Source organism: Euprymna scolopes, chromosome 46 (genome assembly GCF_053919585.1).
Source record: "Euprymna scolopes isolate OS-2025 chromosome 46, ASM5391958v1, whole genome shotgun sequence".
In the NCBI taxonomy this organism is placed as follows: Eukaryota; Metazoa; Mollusca; class Cephalopoda; order Sepiida; family Sepiolidae; genus Euprymna; species Euprymna scolopes.
This window is the reverse complement of record NC_136527.1, coordinates 178,154,151-178,173,723: the sequence shown is the minus strand read 5'-3', so window position 1 is coordinate 178,173,723 and position 19,573 is coordinate 178,154,151.

Here is a 19,573-nt window from a genome sequence, read left to right as displayed (position 1 = left end):
TGATTTTGAGATTGTGTTTGATAATAACTTAACAATAACCTGGAAGTCCTCACATTGATTATTATGATTTTGAAAGAAAAACTTAGTCGCCTATTTGTTGGTGCTTTTGTATTCTTAACGATAATGACTAATCCTATATATATATATATATATATATATATATATATATATATATATACATATATATATGTGGGGGGGTGTTGAGTTATTAAGTTTTTTTTCTATTTCAATTTTAGATTCAAGGAAGAGGCATTTAAAAACATGTTTAAAATAAAGAAAACTCCACTCATTAATAATATTTATTAGGTAGAAAAGCATTCTGAACATCAGAGAAAAGGGTCCTTGCTAACTCATTAGTACTTTCCCCAAACACTTTATTAAACAAAATGGCATTTTGTAGTTTAGGCAAAAAACAAAACGTGGCCAAAGGACGAATAAATCTTACCAAATGAAAGATACATTATTTTCCAGCAACATGAATATGTTTTTGTTGCTTTGACTTATTTTAAGCGTCTATTCATGTTGAAAAAATATTAGTGCCGACTCTTACGTTAGAACCAGCAAAACGTTGACATTAGACGTTCGTCTAGGTAATCCCGATAATCGCTAAAAAATTGAACATTAAACCAATTAGAAATCTATCCAATCAAGGCGATATATTTTGCAAAGTTTTGTTGTACTGAACGATATTTTTGGTATTTTTTTAGTCTTAAATTGTTAAATCAAATGCAGATAAGTTTTTTAAAAAATGTAGGCTCTAATACCCTGCTTTTCAGAAAAAAACGTCAGAAAGCAAAAACTGATACGAGCCCCTCTCTCTAACACTGTCACACATATCGGAAACTGTAAATGTCTTGTTGACTGTCAACTGGCCAGGGAGTTGGTGTGCATTTACGTTAAATTCATAACGGAAAGTGATACCCCATTCTAACCCCTAAAAACTTTATTGTATTTTTACTTCCTTATTGGCAGAAACTTTTTATGGCTATTGAAACGTAATAGCAAATAAAAAAAAAAGTAAATTTTGAATTTTTTAGGGAATAAAATACGTTGGTTACATCGTAAAGATTTCTTTTTTCTTTTCTACATTAATTCTCTGTTAATTTGTGATGACAAAAATGGGTGCTCATTTTATTTAAACTTTATAAAATGTAACTATGTGCTTGTGCATCTATGTTACCGTACTGTATTTTAATAATATTTTCGTTAAATTTAATCTTTATCATATTTGTGTTTATTAAATTGTTACTTTAAAATACAAAATAGTTTTAAAAAGCACCCCCCATGTTGCGAAATTGTTTCAACACGTATCATGATCGTTCTTCATAAAAAATATAAAATACTCGATAAAGCATAAAAAGTCAACATTTCTTTAACATTATAATATGTAAGATTAGACAGAAATTAAAAAAAAATGTTAAAACAATTAAATACGGAAAAGGCAATTTTATCTAACAATTCTGCCAACTTCCAATTAAATGTCGCAGAAATAACGAAAGATTTCATTAAATTTAATTTTTTTTTTAATTCACGTTTAGCAAAATCTATATTTTTATTGGATTATTATACACTTTTTTTTTACTATTTAAGATTTTATTTTAAAAAAAACAACGCATTTTGGAGAAAAAATCTAAATTTCAGATTGAATAATATATGTTTAGATATTTTTTTTAAAAATGAGATTCATACATTTGTTATAAAGCATTGCGAAATCAATATGTTTATTGGATTGAAATAAACGTTTTTTTTCTCTAATATTTAAAATGTTTAAGAAAAATTATTGAATGGGTTTTTTTAAATCTAAAAACAAAAAAGAAAACAAAAAAAAAACACTTACCTTTCATTCCAGAAATTCAATACGAAAAAAAAAGTGATGTCTTGTGTGTTCAAAACTTTAAAAAAATGTTTGTTATCATTTCTTTAGTAAATTGATACAACTTTTGTTTTGTGTGTTTAATTCATAAGGAATTAAAATACATGAAAATATAAAAGAATGAAAATTAAAAGACGAAAAACACGATTTAATCGTGAAATTTGCTAACGTGAAAATCAACTGCCGAAGAAGAATGAATTTGGGTCCGTGTAACTCGGTGTAATCATTATTTCGTTCCTCGTATAAAAATGTCCGTTCATTAGTTAAGTGTGCCGAATTGTTTTCCTATCAAGTTTGGATGATATTTGTGAATGCGTACAGTTTGTTGGCATTTCTTTAGTACATTTCCCTTTTGGTGTGTCCAATTCGTAAAAAAAAAAAAAAATTTAAATATGAAACATATAAATTAGGTTTATTTTTATTATTATTTCATTATTATTTCAATAGATCAGTCAAACAATCCTCTTATAAATAAATAAATAAATAATGCAAAACTGGATATTTCACATAAACAATTCGATTAAGATGACGAACGGCGAGTCACTAACCAGTTAAATGACAAAATAGATTTGAAACAAGAAAGTAAATTATAACCACAAATAATCTTCCCATATTATTCCTATCCTCAACATTTTAATTAGCCTGCCTGTAAGACATACAATCAACATCCAGCGAGCAACGATGGAAGTGTAGTATCTGTTCCTGGTTCGTATGCTCATGTTATGTTTCAAGTTGTCATTATTCTGTTGCGTGACGGCAGGCTTTACTTGTGAGTTACACTGTCCCAGGCATTAACTCCTTCTTTAAGGTGAAAGTAACTACTTGTCACTAGCTGAGGGCCGAGGGAGGGGCTGCCACTGTGTAATGCCAACGTACTTTTCTCGGTCATTTTTTTTTTCTCTCAGGTCAGAGTGACCCGTCTGATAAGTAGGATTCACTACATCTTTGCAGAATCGTATACTCCTTAAAAAAAAAAAATTATGTTTATTTAATAGAGTTTACGTTTTTTCGCAGTCAATAAATTTGTTTCTAACAAATTATACTTTAGTGTTTTAATTGTTTTGTAATTAGTTTATTTGACTGTCGAGGTTTGAATACGTTTTTATGAAATGTCCATGAGTCTGGAGGCAGTATTCACTGATGAAAGTGTAGAAACTGTTTCTGCTTTAAAGCAACAATGTTTCCCATTATTGCGACAATTTAAAGACATGTTTTACTTGTTAAACTTTGTTAACGTTCAGCCGAGTTTCGTGAGTTGCCTCATCCTATAATGATACCATCAAAAAGACATTGTTATGATTGAGGGGGGGTTAATGCGATAGGATTGTTGTGATACAAAATGGATAAGAAATAATGAGAGAAAAAGAATTAAAGGATTTTATTGACAAAAAACGTCATGACAGTAAGTATCTCTTCCTCATTTCAGATTTGTCCAAGATCTCCTTTCTTCAATTGAGAATGAGCTTCTCTAATTATTTTATAAGACGGGACAGAACACTGTAGTTAAACTAGATAAGTTGAAAAAGGTATTTGGAAACGGAAAGAATAGAACCCCGTAAGAAAAATTAAAAAAAAAAAAAAATACATATTGAAATCCTAAGAATGCAGAACGATTGTCACTGTTCTTGTAAACAGCTAAATATTATTTATGATAGAGATTGATATTTAATTTAGGAATGCAGTCGATTGTTCATTCTTTTAGAAATAACTGGATATTAAATATGTCAGTTAAAAGAATGGACCATATGAGTTTAGAAATAATGATTAAGAAATAGATTAAATGATACAATGCAATTGAGTAATTCTTTGGTTGCTAAAAGGGTGTTTGGACATACATGAATACATTTTATGTGGCGAACCACGCCTCTGACGTCATCAAAAAGGAGATGTCCAATATATTGAGACAGGGTTCGAGGTTAGTCACAGTCAGAGAGCGACTTAGAGATGAGTCGGCCACACTGATAGCTAACACTCTCTTCGAGGCGAGGAGGGAGATACTACAATGTAATCGTAAATGCTTGAATCCCTGGCCATCTTTATCATCAACGAGAAGCTTGTCTTGTCGTCATTACAGCTGTAATATCTATCATCTTGTAAAAAAAAATGTTTTTTATAATTCCCTTCACGTATATTGTGCCCCTTCCGCCATCATCAATAGTGTATCTCCCCTTTATATGTGTTAACAAGAACCGTGGCACAAATGTCTCAGCTCCGTATTATTAATAATATGAAGTCACAACTAATCGTCACAGTCGTCGTCGTCGTGATGTAAATAGAATATAAATGTCATTATCATATGCAAAATATTATTATTAATAATAACAACAATAATAATTATTATTATTATTCATAGTTCATGAGAAAATATAGTATTATTTGTGTAATAGTGTGGCAGCCTCTATAAGTCTAGTCTCTCTGAAGCCGTTATACATCTGTGGGATTTTCTCGGCTCGAGGGTAGATATACAAGATCCATTGGTGTAATTAAATAATCTGTTGCATTGTATGCATAGGTGATTCATGGCAGTCAGACTCCTTTCTCTGGTTAAGGTCTGGGAATAACCTACTCTAAGGTGTGTATAGTGTTGAGATACTGCTGATGTGCTGTTCAATTTGTGATGCACTTACTTGATGCATGCGATTGGTCATATCTGAATTCAAGTATCGAACTTCTTTTAGCTGATCTGATGAATTGTCTGTTTCTTTGTTTGTTTTTGAAGTCGGTAATTTGGACGGAATTTTGAGCGGTACCTATTATTTACTTCACCGAGGAAGCAGGTTCTTGTTCCATTAGCCATGATTGGATAAAGGTCCTAAGTAATTCCCAATTGTATTTTTCAGTCTCCCACACTGGGGATTGGACCTTCAATTTTCAGGAGAATATCATTTTTTACAATTAATTTTTCCAAGCACTTAAATCCAAGCTGAGAAAGTCGGAAGTTACCTCGGCTGAAACGTTGTGTAAATCACACTCAAGTTAACAACAGTAATCTGATCAATACAAATAATACAAACACTAATCCTCATCTCAAAAATTCAGAAACGCATTATCTTTTATCTTTTATTTTTGTGAGAAAAAATTGTAAATTTTAATAAATTTTAAAAAGAAATATTACAGACATATTATCAAAAAGATCCTGAAGCCTGTATTACATCAATATAATCCATAGAAAAATAATTTCTCCAACTAATTGTGATACAGATATGAATTAAGAATTGTTTATTTAATATTTCCATAAAGAATAATATAATAGCAAAACACAGATTTAAAAATTTGATTTCACTTTTTTATCTTTCAACACAATTAAAATTATTATGTAAACTAATAATGATTTTTTATCTTTCAAAACAATAAAAAAATATTTAAATATAAACTAAAAATGAATATGATAAATCTATTTTAAAGAACCTTGGACGCATGTTATTTTCAATACCCAGGTTAGACTGTAAGTTTGTGAGTTCAAAATCTTAAAAAATTTTATAATTATTTAAAATATTATTTCTGCTTTTCAAAATGCAATAGTATCAAGGTTAATATGTAAATGTTTCCGAGTTAAAGATTATTAAAACTATGTATTACTTACTGGTTTCTTGGTGTAATTTTTCACACATAATTAAATAAATAATTTCTATATACAAATAAATTACACGCAAGAAATTCTCAGTCTACAGACTCGAGATTTGACATAAGGGGTATTATGATTTCGAAAAATCTTTTTAATCAAGTTTCGACCAGAAATTTGTCAAGGGGTCAAAGTTCAACGCTTTGACCTTTAGAACTCTACCGAACTTCTCCGGCAATTTTGGGTCTAAACACTTGAAATTTTAGATGTAGGTTCCTTGACATGGATCAAACTTTTTAACTTGATTTGAGCCCAAAACAATAAATGTTAAGGGTTCTAAATTGGGGTCAAAGTTTTAAAAAATGTACCTGTTAGCCAATTTATGTCTAAACATTTGACGGTTTACATAAAATGTATTCAGACACAGGGCAAGCTTTTGATCGTGTTTAGCAAAACATTTAGTTGTCAAGTTGTCAACGTTCCAAAGATTTAATCTTTACTGTCTCTAGCAAACTATCTAGCAATTTTGGGTCTAAATATTTGAAATTTTATATAAAGGTTATTCAGACATGCAGCAAGCTTATTAATCAGATTTGGGCGAACATTTAGCTGCGAAAGTTGAAAGAGTTGACCTTTGCAAACTCTACCAAACTCCTCCGCAAATTATGGGTCTAAACACTTGGAATTTTAGATGTAGGTTACCTGAGCAAGAATCAAACTTTTAATATATAAACATATTCACATAATATTATAACATAGAGTACATAGAGCCCTTTTGACATGCAAATCCGGACTGAACTGTTAGTAATGGATAAAATATATTTATTTTATACTATATTCCACTATTTAATAATAAAGAAATATAAATGAAAATGAAAATATAAAAATTCCCATCAGGTACTTCAAATCATGTGTGGTATTTATTAAAATACAATTCAAATCACATAACATTACAATAACTGTTGATAAGTACTGTCAGAATATCGATGATATCTACAAGAAACTTCAATAGATGTGTGGTATTTAAAAATTGGTGATATGTGGTTATTTTAAAAAATAACATCCGAACCACATTGCATTGAATTATTGTAAATAATTATTGTTAAAAACCGGTGATATCGACCGGAAACTTCAATATTTTTGTGATATTTATCGAAATAAAATGCACATAACATTGCATTACAATTATTGCAGATGAATATTGTTAAATCCGAGGATATACACCGGAAACCTCAAAATATGTGTGATATTTATTGAAGTAAACTCCAAATAACATTGCATTGCAATAATTGTGAATAAGAAACTTCAATATATGAGGAATATTTATTGAAAAAATTCCAAATTAGATTGCCGGGAATATCCACCAGACCCTTCAATATATGTGTGGTGATTATTGAAATAAAATCCAAATTACATTGCATTGTAATTATTATAGATGATGGTTGTTAAAATTCCTTACAATCAAGAGATTGGTGAAACAACCAGAGTTGCTATAAAGAAACTTACTGGATGCTATATGCACGGATTTGTACTTTCTACCCGTCATTTAAAAAGCAATTGAATTTGATTAATCGAATATATTGACCAGTATTTTGCAATTGATTTCTTTGTTTTTTCTATTTTACTTGAATGTCTATACAATGAACTATCATATGCATAACGAGACTTGATTATACAAGCTCTCTTGTTTATAGTCGATTAAATTAAAAAAAAAAATGCTTGTTTTGTTCCAGTTGGAGATGGGGCATCCTACAAGATTCCAGACATTCACCCACTATCTTATACATTCCAATCGCGAGAACGTTTTTAGATTCTAACCGTCTCTTTAAGCGATTTCTAAAAATTATCTTTTGCACTTAATTCATAGAATATATCTGCCAGGTGGTTTTTGAAATTATTATCTCAGTGTTAAATCTCCTATGTATGCCTAACCTTTATTTCTCAGCACAGAACTATACACGTGTTGCAAGATTATGACTTGTCATTACTTTTTTTTCACAACACTTTATTTACTGAACATGAATTTATTTATTGGACATGAATTTATTAACATGAATTTATTAACTGAACATGAATTTATTTACTGAACATGAACTTATTTACTTAACATGAATTTATTAACTGAACATGAACTTATTTATTGAACATGAGTTTATTTATTGCACATGAATTTATTTACTTAACATGAATTTATTAACTGAACATGAATTTATTTATTGAACATGAGTTTATTTATTGAACATGAATTTATTTACTTAACATAAATTTATTTATTGAACATGAATTTATTTATTGAACATGAATTTATTTACTGAACATGAATTATGAATTTATTTACTGAACATGAATTTATTTACCGAACATGAATTTATTTATTGAACATGAATTTATTTATTGAGCATGAATTTATTTATTGAACAAGAATTTATTTACTGAACATGAATATTTACATAATGTACAAGAATATGTATTTCTTTTTATTTACATCAGTTAGAAGAAAACAAGTGATTTCCTCTTGTTGTTCCATATATAAAAGAGTTTGTAATTATCAGTTTTTTATCGGCCGTATCGATGAAAAGCTATTTTCGTTTTCAATGAATAGCACTGACGCTTTTGAAGATTTCAAATATGGCTTGTTTATGTTATTGTTTATTTTATTGTTTATTTTACAGTCATCAAAATACAAGTGAAAATCACACATCAGAAAGTGGTGGGTCAGGATCCATGTGGCGTGAATTGCAGAACTCTCTTTCTGTCTGTCCGTTTGTGTCTCTCACTCTTTACTTCAACTATGTCATTTGTCCGTTTATATTGTCGATTCTTTTGTCTTTTCTTTATTGTTTTCGGCTGGTTTTCTTCTTACCAACGTTTCCATTCATTACAAGTGACATGTAGGTCATGCGTCCCCTGGCGATTGACGTCATCATGACGCATTTCTCTGGTGATCCAGACACCATAAATAAACTGGTCAGCTTTTCCCTGATGATTGACGTCATCACGATTCATTTCTCTGGCAATCTCGGCACCATGAATATATTGGTCAGGTTTTCCCCAGGGAGTGACATCATTATGTGCTGGTAATTCCCAGGTTCACATTATATATATATATATATATATATATATATATATATATATATATATATATATATATATATATATATATATATATATATATTATAGTTGCTTGGCAAGGCCACAGGAGAGACAACCAAGCAGAGAAACCCCTAAACAAAATTAATTCCAAAGCATCCTCGTCAATGTAGTTCTGGTTCAGTTCTTCCAGGAACCTGTCAGCTCTCTTATGTTGTTGCCATCCTTCTAGTTTTGTCTTCAGTTCTCTTTTTGTATACTCCTCTCTCTTCTTTCGGGCGATTAGGGCTGCTGGGTTGTCATATCCTTCTATTGTTTTTCCAGTGTTGCCACTGTAATTTTCACCAAGCTTTGTAGTTCATGTCTGCTAAGGCAAGCATTTGGCGTGATGTTCATTCACCATTTTTATTTTCGGGTCAGAAGGACATTTGATATATTGAATTAAGCTTACTACTGAAGCTCGGTAGTCGTGGTTTATTTCAGTGAAGCCTAAACCACCTTCTCTCCATGGTAAGTACAACCTGTCCATGCACTGATGTTTGTAAATGACTTTATGAAGGGCCAGCATTTTCCGAGTTTTTACGTCAAGATTAGTTATGCAGTTTTGTGTTCAATTGATTATGCCAAATCCATACGAGACAACGGGTATTGCCAATTGATTGATGGCAATAATTTTGTTTTTTCGGTGATAGTTCTGATGACAGGATTTTATAAATCGCTTGAAGTATTCTCCTTGCACTTTTTCTCTCATCTTCCCATGTTCAAGTGTCTCATTCTCCTCCACTCCCAGGTATTTATAGACAGCATCCTCTTCAAGGTCTTCAATAGAGCCATTGCCAAGATTAAGATGTTCTGATGTTGTCTTTCTTCCTTTCCTTATTGTGAACTTAGTGCATTTGTCGAATCCAAAATCCATGAAGATATCCTCTGTATAATTTTTAACAATGCCTACCAGAGAGATAAGTTATGTCTCGGGTTCCGCATAGAGTTTCAAGTCGTCCATAAAGAGTAGATGGTTTACTCTTTTATTTCCCCTCTTCTTTCTGCCCATGCTCAGATTGTATCCAGCATTGGGTCGTTTAAGTAGCTTACTTAGTGGATCCATTGTGAGACAGAAAAGGAGCGGTGAGAGGCTATCTCACTGGAATATCCCTTGCTTAATCTATATTTTTCGGGTCTGTATCCTTCCTTCTGTGTGCTGAAGCGTAATTGATGTGCACCATCTGGCCATTTGTTTTTTAAAGGAATGATTTAATATCAGTGTGCGCATTGTACAGCTCCAAACAGGGAAGGATCCAGGAATGAAGTATACTGTCAAGGGACATTTTGTAATCAATCCAGGTAATTGACAGATTTCTTTGTCTTCTGCTTTCTTCTAATATTATTCTGTTTACAAGGAGTTGATCTTTTGTGCCAAGCTTTTCCTCGTACACCCCCTCTGCTCACTTTCAAGGTAATCACCAGCAATCAGATGGTGGTCTGTTGCATCAGGGATTATCCCTGTAAGGAGCTTGTAGGTTGTTGTGAGGCAGCAGATTGGTAAATATTTGCTAGCCATGTGGGTGTCCTCATTTTTAGGAATAAGTGATGTACTGCCTACAGTAAGCCACACAGGCGGCTCTCCATCTCCACTGATTATTCTATTGAATGCCTTAGCATAGTGATGATAGAGTGCGCTCAGTTTTTTTCAACCAGTAATTAGGTAGTAAGTCGATTCCCTGAGTCTTGAAATTACTGCTTGAGCTACCTTCCTGCGGACAGCTTCCTTGGTAATTTTTAGAGATGGCACCTTTTCTTTCTCCTTGTTATCTTCTTTGATTGTATTTATCCAATTGTTTTCTTTATGTACTTTACTGTCCCCATAGAGTAACCTCCAGAAGTTTTCACTCGCTTTTTTTTTGCATTTTACTTCAGCAAGTTATAAGAGATCAAGGGGTTCCTTCCTGAAGCTAACACTTGATTCCGTTATGATTTAAATTTATATCCGAGGGCTCTTTTAAGAATAGATACTGTCCCCTTTATGGCTGCTATCTGTATTTCATTACAGCTTGGTCTTCCTTAAATTGCTTCTTAGTATTTATGAAGATTCTTTTTTATTAAGCCAGTTGCTCCTATCACAACCGGTATAATGTTTATTTCTTTCAGAGACCATGTCCTTTTTAGATCATATTTTAGGTCCTGATATTTTGTTATCTTTTAATTTTCAGCTCTGTTAAGGCTGAAATCATTTTGGACTGTGACATCGATAATGAGTGCAGTTCTTTCAAGTGTGAGTTCTCATAATTCTTACTGAGTTTCGTTTTTCAGAAGAAAGATATCCACACACTTTACAAGAATATGACTTTTCCCCAGTGTGTATTCTTATATGTATCCCTATCTTAGATTTTTCAGAACAAGAAAATCCACAGACTTCACAAGAATGTGGCTTTTCTCTTTTTTGTTTTATTTTACCTCAGTCGAAGTTCTCAGAAATAAAGGGGACCACAACCTGTGGCTAACATTTGAAGTCTATATGAGATACATAGATATTCGAATGCTCCATTAAAGTTCTTTATCTCTCAAGCACTGAGTTAGTAAAGAAATTAAGAACATAATTTTCCTCTCTCCAATTAACCGATTTTATACATTGTAGTATATCTTTCATGTTGGTCTCTCGGTCTAACTGGATTCCAGGACAAGAATTTATCTAGTCTGGTGGAGTATCCAGCTTCGTGCTATTACTTGAAGTAATATCACTTGGAGAAGGTGCACTATTCTTATAAAAAGCAAATGTGGGTAAGCCGTACTGAGGAGATCTTATTTGGGCTGCGAGTCCTATGTGATTTTGAATATTTGGCCAGGGTTTACTTCTTTGGAAAAAGTATCCTCATGTCAGATTGTTCTGACAAACCCCTGTACAGAGAGACCTTAGACACTCGAGGACAGTGTCTAGTAGGCATTCAAGTTCTCTCTTTCTCCAGTGTGCGTTCGCATATGTCTAACTAAAGAATATTTTTCAGAACAAGAAAATTTACACAGTTCACAAGAATATGGCTTTTCGCAAGTATGACGCCTCATGTCTCATTAAAGATGATTTTCTACAACAGGAATATGTACATACATCACAAGAATATGGCTTTCCCTTTTTTTATTTTATTTCACTTTTGTTAGTTTGAAGAGATCAAGGGGCTCCTTCCTGGGGCCCACACTTGATTCTATTATAATTTAAATTTATATCCAAGGGCTCTTTTAATAATAGATACTGTTCCCTTTTTATTTTATTTTACTTCAGTCGAAGTTCTCAGAAGTCAAGGGGTCCACGCCCTGGGGCTAACACTTGAACTCTATATGAGATACATAGATATTAGAATGTTCAATTTAAGTTCTTTATTTCTCAAACGTTGAGTTAATAAAGAAGTTGAGAAGATAATTTTCCTCTCTCCAATTAACCATTTTCATATGGTGTATTATATCTTTTATTTTGATGTCTTGGTCTTACTGCATTCCAGGACAAGAATTTATCTAGTCTGGTGTAGTATCCAGTTTCATGCTATTACTTGAGGTAAAAATCACTTGGAGAAGGTGCACCATTCCTTGTAAAAGCTAATCTGGGTTTGCCATAGTTTGGAGATCTTATTTGGGCAGCGAATACTATGTGATTTTGAATATTTGGTCAGGATTTACTTCTATGGAAAAGTATCCTTATGTCAGATTGTTCTGACAAACCTCTGTACAGAGAGACCTTAGACACTCGAGGATAGTGTCTAGTAGGCATTCAAGTTCTTTCCCTAGTATGAGTTTTCATATGTTTCACTAAATGTGATCTTTGAGCACAAGAATACGCACACAGTTCACAAGCATATGGCTTTTCTCCAGTGTGAGTTCTCATATGTTTTATTAAATGTGATCTTTGAGCACAAGAATACGCACACAGTTCACAAGAATGTGGCTTTTCTCCAGTGTGAGTTCTCATATGTGTAACTAATGTTGATTTGTGAGAACAAGAATAATCACACACTTCACAAGAATATGGTTTTTCTCCAGTGTGAGTTCTCATATGCCTCGCTAAAGATAATTTTACAGAACAAGAATATCCACACACTTCACAAGAATGTGGCTTCTCCCCTGTGTGAGTTCGCACATGTGTCGCTAAACCTGATTTCGTAGAAAAAGCATAGTCACACACTTTACAAATATGTGGTTTTTCTCCAGTGTATACATTCATGTTTTATAGAATAACGTTATTAATGCAGTCTAAAATTATATTGTATTCTTGTAATTTTAGTCTTAATTAAAACTTTGAGACACGCTACTTCTGTCCTGTATCTATGAGTAATATTCACACACTTCCCCAAAATATGACATTTATTCAGTGTGATTTCTTATATTTGTCAGTAAAAAATATTTTTAGTGCTATAGTTTCTTGTAAAACATCATACTTTTCTACAATTTGTGATTTCATCACTTTATAAGCTTTTATGTATTTGTACATTAAATATATTTCACAATTATTAACTTTAAAATGTGTGATTTTATCCACTATTTCAGGGAATATATTACAACATAGCATCAGGAGATGTAAATATTCATATAGAGATCAATTCTGTCTGCCAGATGAGCCATAATTGTAAATGAAAGTGTTTAAGCTGGAACATCTGAAAATAAAAAAATAAATGTACTTTATCATTTTTAATATCAAAGTTCACAAGTTTGTATTTTCTTTGTTCCTTGTTTCTTATAAAATTATTAGAGTCATGATTAAAATAAATTTATTAATTATCTTTGCAATTGTTGTAATCTCTTTGATATAGATTCGAATATTATTGGAATAAACACGCAACGTCTTGATTAATATATAAAAGTTAGTATTTTCTTTGTTCATTGTTTCTTATAATATTATTAGAGTCATGATTAAAATAAATTTCTTATCTTTGCAATTGTTGTAATCTCTTTGATATAGCTTCGAATATTATTGAAATAAACACGCAACATCTTGATTAATATATAAAACTTCTTACATTCTGTTGTTTTTTGTGCATTACTTTGCATATAATGAGGCTTAGCCCCAAATGACGTAATTAAAAGAATATAGTTGAGATAATAAGTCGAGTTATCGTTTCCAGTCGCTGAGTATTATGGCTCATTGTTGTTTGGCCATATTCTTACCTCGAGCACTTTTTATCGGTACATCTGATCATCTTCAGTAGTTGACACTCTTCTTTATGTAAGCTTCTATGTATTTGGTGCTCGAGGTGAGAATATGGTCGAACAATGACGAGGCAAAGGTACCACTTGGCGAATATAAAATATATCTATTACCTATTTGGTATTAATGGACCAACCAGCCAAGCTGCAGATTCATTCCTAATTCATATGGATGTAAAATTATTTGTAATCATAAGTATTTAACTTATCATTGTGTTCAATGCTTTATCATTAAATATTGTTATATAGAGGTTTCATTAGTATTGTTATTGTTCGTATTATTAAGTGCATGTTAGAGTCTTTTAGACAGTCTTATTAAAAGTTATGTTGAGAGAGTCTTAGTGAGAGTTTTATTACGATTCATATATATGAAAAAAATGTTCGTTACTTAGAAGTGTTGAATGAGAAGCTCTTTGAGTGAGGAGATAGTGTTCAGACAGTCTTAGTGTACATATGAGATGTAGATGTCAAGACATTTTATAACACGATATACAGACATATAATACAATTTTCACTTTACCTTTTCGGCAGAATCACAACACAAAGACGACGTCTACAAAAACACATGATGGTTTTATTTCTTCTCACGACCGGCCGTGGTTTTCATCATCAAGAATTCCAAGCTTCACATATTAAGTTTCAAAGTGACCGTCTCGCTTCTAGACGTTCGAATGACAATGCAGACTATCGTCTGTCGTTCTCAAAACTCCCTCTGAGTTTCTCTCAGTTTCTCCTTTCTTTTCTCTAAAGTTTTTCTATCTCTAGAACTTTCTATTTTCCATGACGTCATACACACGTGTTCTGGACATACGCGTCCAAAACTTTTCCTTTTTTTACAAATGGAATTTTAACCTATACTCAGTAACCTATATTTCCAATATGTTAAAAGCATGTTTATTAAATTATCTTATAGCTGCATTCTTTCAATTGAATTTTCATAACAAAATTGACAGTGCACATTCTTTTCTTGAAACCATTTTTTCTCTATTCTAAACAATCGTTTGTTTTACATTCCTTTTTTTCTAATTCTCACACGTAATCTATTTCTTAACCTAAATTACGAGGTTTGAATTTCGTCTATTGCTATTTCATTTTCATTTTAACTAAATCTCTCTATTTTTATACTTACACGTAAAGGTGACAGCCCTTATCATGTAACAATATTAATGAGTATAAATATTTAAATTACAGATAATAAGTGTTTAACCTCAACGTATTATTTACGTTTTATCCAAAAGATTTTTGACAATATCCCAAACATATAGATTGATTCTGTTTTTTTTTGTCTTGGTACATTTTGTATTGATTTTCATATATTTCACAATTGATCAATTTACAAACTAATGGTTTTTATATGAAATATCCGTTGAACTCTAATTCATGTGAAGCTTAACATTACACACGCATATAGATTAAGTCTGTGATTTTCTTTGCTTGGTACATTATGTATTGCTTTGCATATATTTCTCAGTTACTCAATTATACTATTTCAAGCTAATGATTTTTCAAAGAAATATCTGTTGAACCCTAATTGTCTACAAAACCTATATTAAAACCTGCATTGTTGAACTCTAATTCATATGAAGATTACAATTATTTGTAATCACAGGCGTTTAACTTATTAACATGTTAAATCTTTTATCTTAAAATATCAGTAAGATTTTATTTTACAATTACTAATAACAGATAATAAACACTTAATGTGATTCCAGTCAGTTAGCTTGCTTTCATATTTCATATAGAAATCGCTACTAACAATGTGTATGTTTATTTTGGGACGATTTTTCAGTAATATAGAAGCTTTTTTGTTAGTAATTAACCTCCATTAAAGAAGAGTCTCATTCAAACAAAACAAGACGCATATATTTCTTCATATCACATTTAAATTTCTGCATGATCATACAGTCAGAATAACTAGAGAGAAAATTTAATTAACGACTTTATTCCTTTCTTCGATAAGTCACAATGAAAAGGGAAGAGGGAAAAACATGAGATAAAAATCGACAGAAATTATTTTAAAACATAAAAGTAATGGAATAAAATATGATAAGAAAAAAAATATGATAGAGAAAAAAGAAAAATAATTTTCAAGGCTTTGATCTTTGAAAAAAGTTGTATTGATGCACTAAATGTTCAACATTGATATAATAATGTACAACATAGATATAATAATGTTCAACATTGATATAATAATGTGGCGATTCAGAAGTATGGGCGACCCTTAATCCAGTCAAACTTGTGTCGGGTAGAAATTTTGTTTTGAAAAAAAAGGGCCCGGTTACCAAACAAATAAATAAATTAGCATGAAAAAAATGTAAAACTTTTTGTACTTAATTATATTCAAAATAAATAAGTAATTCTTGATTTTAATAGAATTCAATGTTTTTAATGTTTTTAATAGAATTCAATGTTTTAATGTTTTTTTTTAAATAGAATTCAATGTTTTTAATGGTTTACTTTAATAAGTATTTATTGATTTTTATGCTTATTAGAAAAATAGATTGCATTTTTATATTTCTGTATTTATTTTGTAAAATAGAATACAATGTTTTTATACGTTTTTGTATTATTATTGCTTTTTAAATAGATGAACATATTTATTTTTATTTTTGTATTATTTTTCTTAGAAATTAAAATACAGTATTTTTTGTATTATTTCTGAAAAATAAAATACAATGATGTTTTGATTTTTTCTATTATTTTTTTAGAAAAATTGAATGTTTTTATTACCATTTTTCGAAACATAAAATACAATTTTGTTTTTGAAATAATTTTTTTAATTAATAATTTTTCGTATTGTTATTATTTTTTTTCTTTTTTGTATCATGTTTTAAGAAAATAAATACAATGATTTTTAAAATTGTTTTAAATATTTTTTTTAGAAAAATGAATGTTTTTTACAACATATAAAATACAATTTTTTTTTAAATAATATTTTTTTGAAAAATTGAAGACAATGAATATTTTTTGCATTATTATTTTTTTAAAATAATAGAATATAATGTTTTTTAGTCGTTTGAACCTGGTTTATTATTATAAAAATTACTTTATTAAATATTTATTGACTCCAAACGATATAAGAAACTAATTCAAAAAACCTGGATTAACTGTTTTTTTTTATGTGTTGAAATATTTTTTTTTTGGAAAAATAGAATAAATTGAATATTATTATTATTTTTAAATAATAGAATAAAATATTTTTAGTGGTTAAATCTGTTGTATTATACAATATATTACTTTATTAAATATTTATTGATTCCAAACAATACGAAAGTAGTTCAGAAAACCTGGGTTAACTACCTTAAAATTCTAGAATGACTAAGAAATGGAAATATCATTTTACATGTAATGCTAATTTTAAAAAATTATCCACTTTAAAATTCTACAAAATTTCTCGCCTCATTCCTATGAAATCACCTTAATAATGTGGAATATATTTTTTAAGGATGGAGGATTTGAACCAAGGGTTTTATCTGATAATTTATTCATTCATTTTATTTTTTGTGCGTGCCTCAACATTTTCTTTCTAAGCAAAAATATTATTGTTGTAAATAAACAAAAAAAAACACTTAAACACGGTTGCCAACACATTTCAACTAAAACAGGAAGTCTGGTTTTGTAAGCGGAACAATTAATCAAGTTTCTACTTTTAACAGTTGGCAGTTTCGAATCGACAATAAGATTATTATTTAGAAAACCATTCTTAATGTAGAGAGAATGGTATTTTGTAACTATTATGTACTTTCACCTAACAATTAAATAAAGAATATCATAAAAATTGTACTTGCAAATACTATTTAAAACAGTGTATGCACAAAAAAGTAATGTTCAGTAATATGTAAGTCCCCAAAAATGGCAGACATGAAACGGTCATCTAAAGAGTTCCCATAAAAATCGAAAATTAAACAAAATATTGGAAAAGAAATCCAATAAATTTCACAATAACACTTTTGTGCAAAGGTTTGTAATGCCCAACAATATTTTACAGTATATTTTGTTTATTAAATTATCTTGAATTTATTAAATTGTTAGATGAAAGTACAAAATACTTAAAACATGTGGTCTTACCCCCCCCCCCTCAAATATAAAAAGTCAAAATTCGAATAACGTTTAAAATTGTAGGAAACAAGTAGTTTCCAAGTTATGAAGAAATTATAGTTACAAAAAGTGTGGGGTCACTTTTCTATATTAATTTACCGTAAAATAATCACCTGCTTTATGGCCACCTTTTATTTGTGAGGGGGTTAAACTTGCCTTCTAAGAGTTTTTGGTGTGCTGAAAACTGATATCGCATTTAAATTTTCCATAAATCAGTAGTTTTCCGGATATTATGCCATGTAATTATTTGTTATAATTGGTGGCCATTGCTGTACACGGAAACGCACATATTTTTCCGGGTTTGTTTTTGTTGATCTACCAGGTCACAATTACCAAATAAATACCGCTCTTAAAAAAAAAAATACCAGAATCTCCCCACTCCCGAAAATGGTTACCATAAAGGTGACCGTTTTTACGGTAAATTAATATAGAAAAGTGATCCCTCACTTAAAAAAAAACTATAATTTCTTCATATCTTACAAACTATTTGTTTCCTGAAATTAGAAACGTCATTTCTGTTTTCAGTGCCCCGTAAACCTTTAAGAGTAGAATTTTAATGGATTTTTAGGGTGGAAATACACTGTACCTTAACCTAAAAAGATCACAAAAACAAAAAAAAACAACAAAAAAAAACAAACAAAGCTATTTCTTTTCATTTCGATAATAACATAAAAAACAAATAAGCAAAACAAAAAAAAAGAAACAAAGAAAATAAATAAAAACATAAAATAAAACCGTTTTGTTCATTTCGATAATAAAAAAAATACTGAAAAATGGGAAAAGGGTACTTGTACAATTTAATTAAGACATTAAAAAATGAAAATATCGAAATAAGTTTAAATTTCCGTTATGGAATGAAGTTAGTTCTCCGAAAGACAAGTTCACTTAATTTTATCAAGTAGTTTTTGTGTTTTACCGCGAAAAATCATTTTATGATACCAAGCAAAAGGTTCGATTTTTAGGAAGAAAAGCTAGTATGGGGAGGTTGAGGGAGTGTCGGCGCTTTAAATTGAGTTATCTCCCCGTGGTGTTTCTAAAACTCCAAACAAAAATTTAAAAAATCAAAGATGTCTGCTTTCAATACACTCTCATTAAAACGTAAAAAAAAACAAAAAAAAAACAAAAACCTGTGAGTTTTTTTGTTTTTTTTTTAGATCTTCAGTTCAAAACGGATGCGTACGTTATAACCTTTTTACGATATTTTCATGTTTTAATGTATTGATTAAACTGTACAAGTAGCGAAAAAACAAACAAACAAACAAACAAACAAAAACGAAATGTTTCGTTTCGTTTCATATTTTCATTTCCGGTGCGATGTTTTGCTGTTTTAATTAGAATTCAAGGCAAACTATTTCCTTGAACCGAATTACACCCATGATAAGTAACCAGTCAAGGTTACCATTTTTTTTTCTTTTTTTTTTATGTTAAAACAAATAAAAACTGAAGAAGCAGTTTTTACGATCAGTTGTCTAACAATTCAACCAATTTTGAATTAAATTATTGTATTGATGACACACATTAGTATTTTCTCAGAAATCACACAAGTTTTACTTAATTACGTATATTTTTTACCAAAATATAAATCTGGAATTAAATAAAATATATTTTAGATTTTTTAATCGGGAATTTATATAGTTTTTTTTTTTTTATAAAGCATGGCTGAATGATTATTTTTATTGGATTGCAAAATTAAAAAACACACACACAAAAAAAGACACACTTATATTAAAGTTTAAGATTATATTTTAAATTATTAAATGTAATTT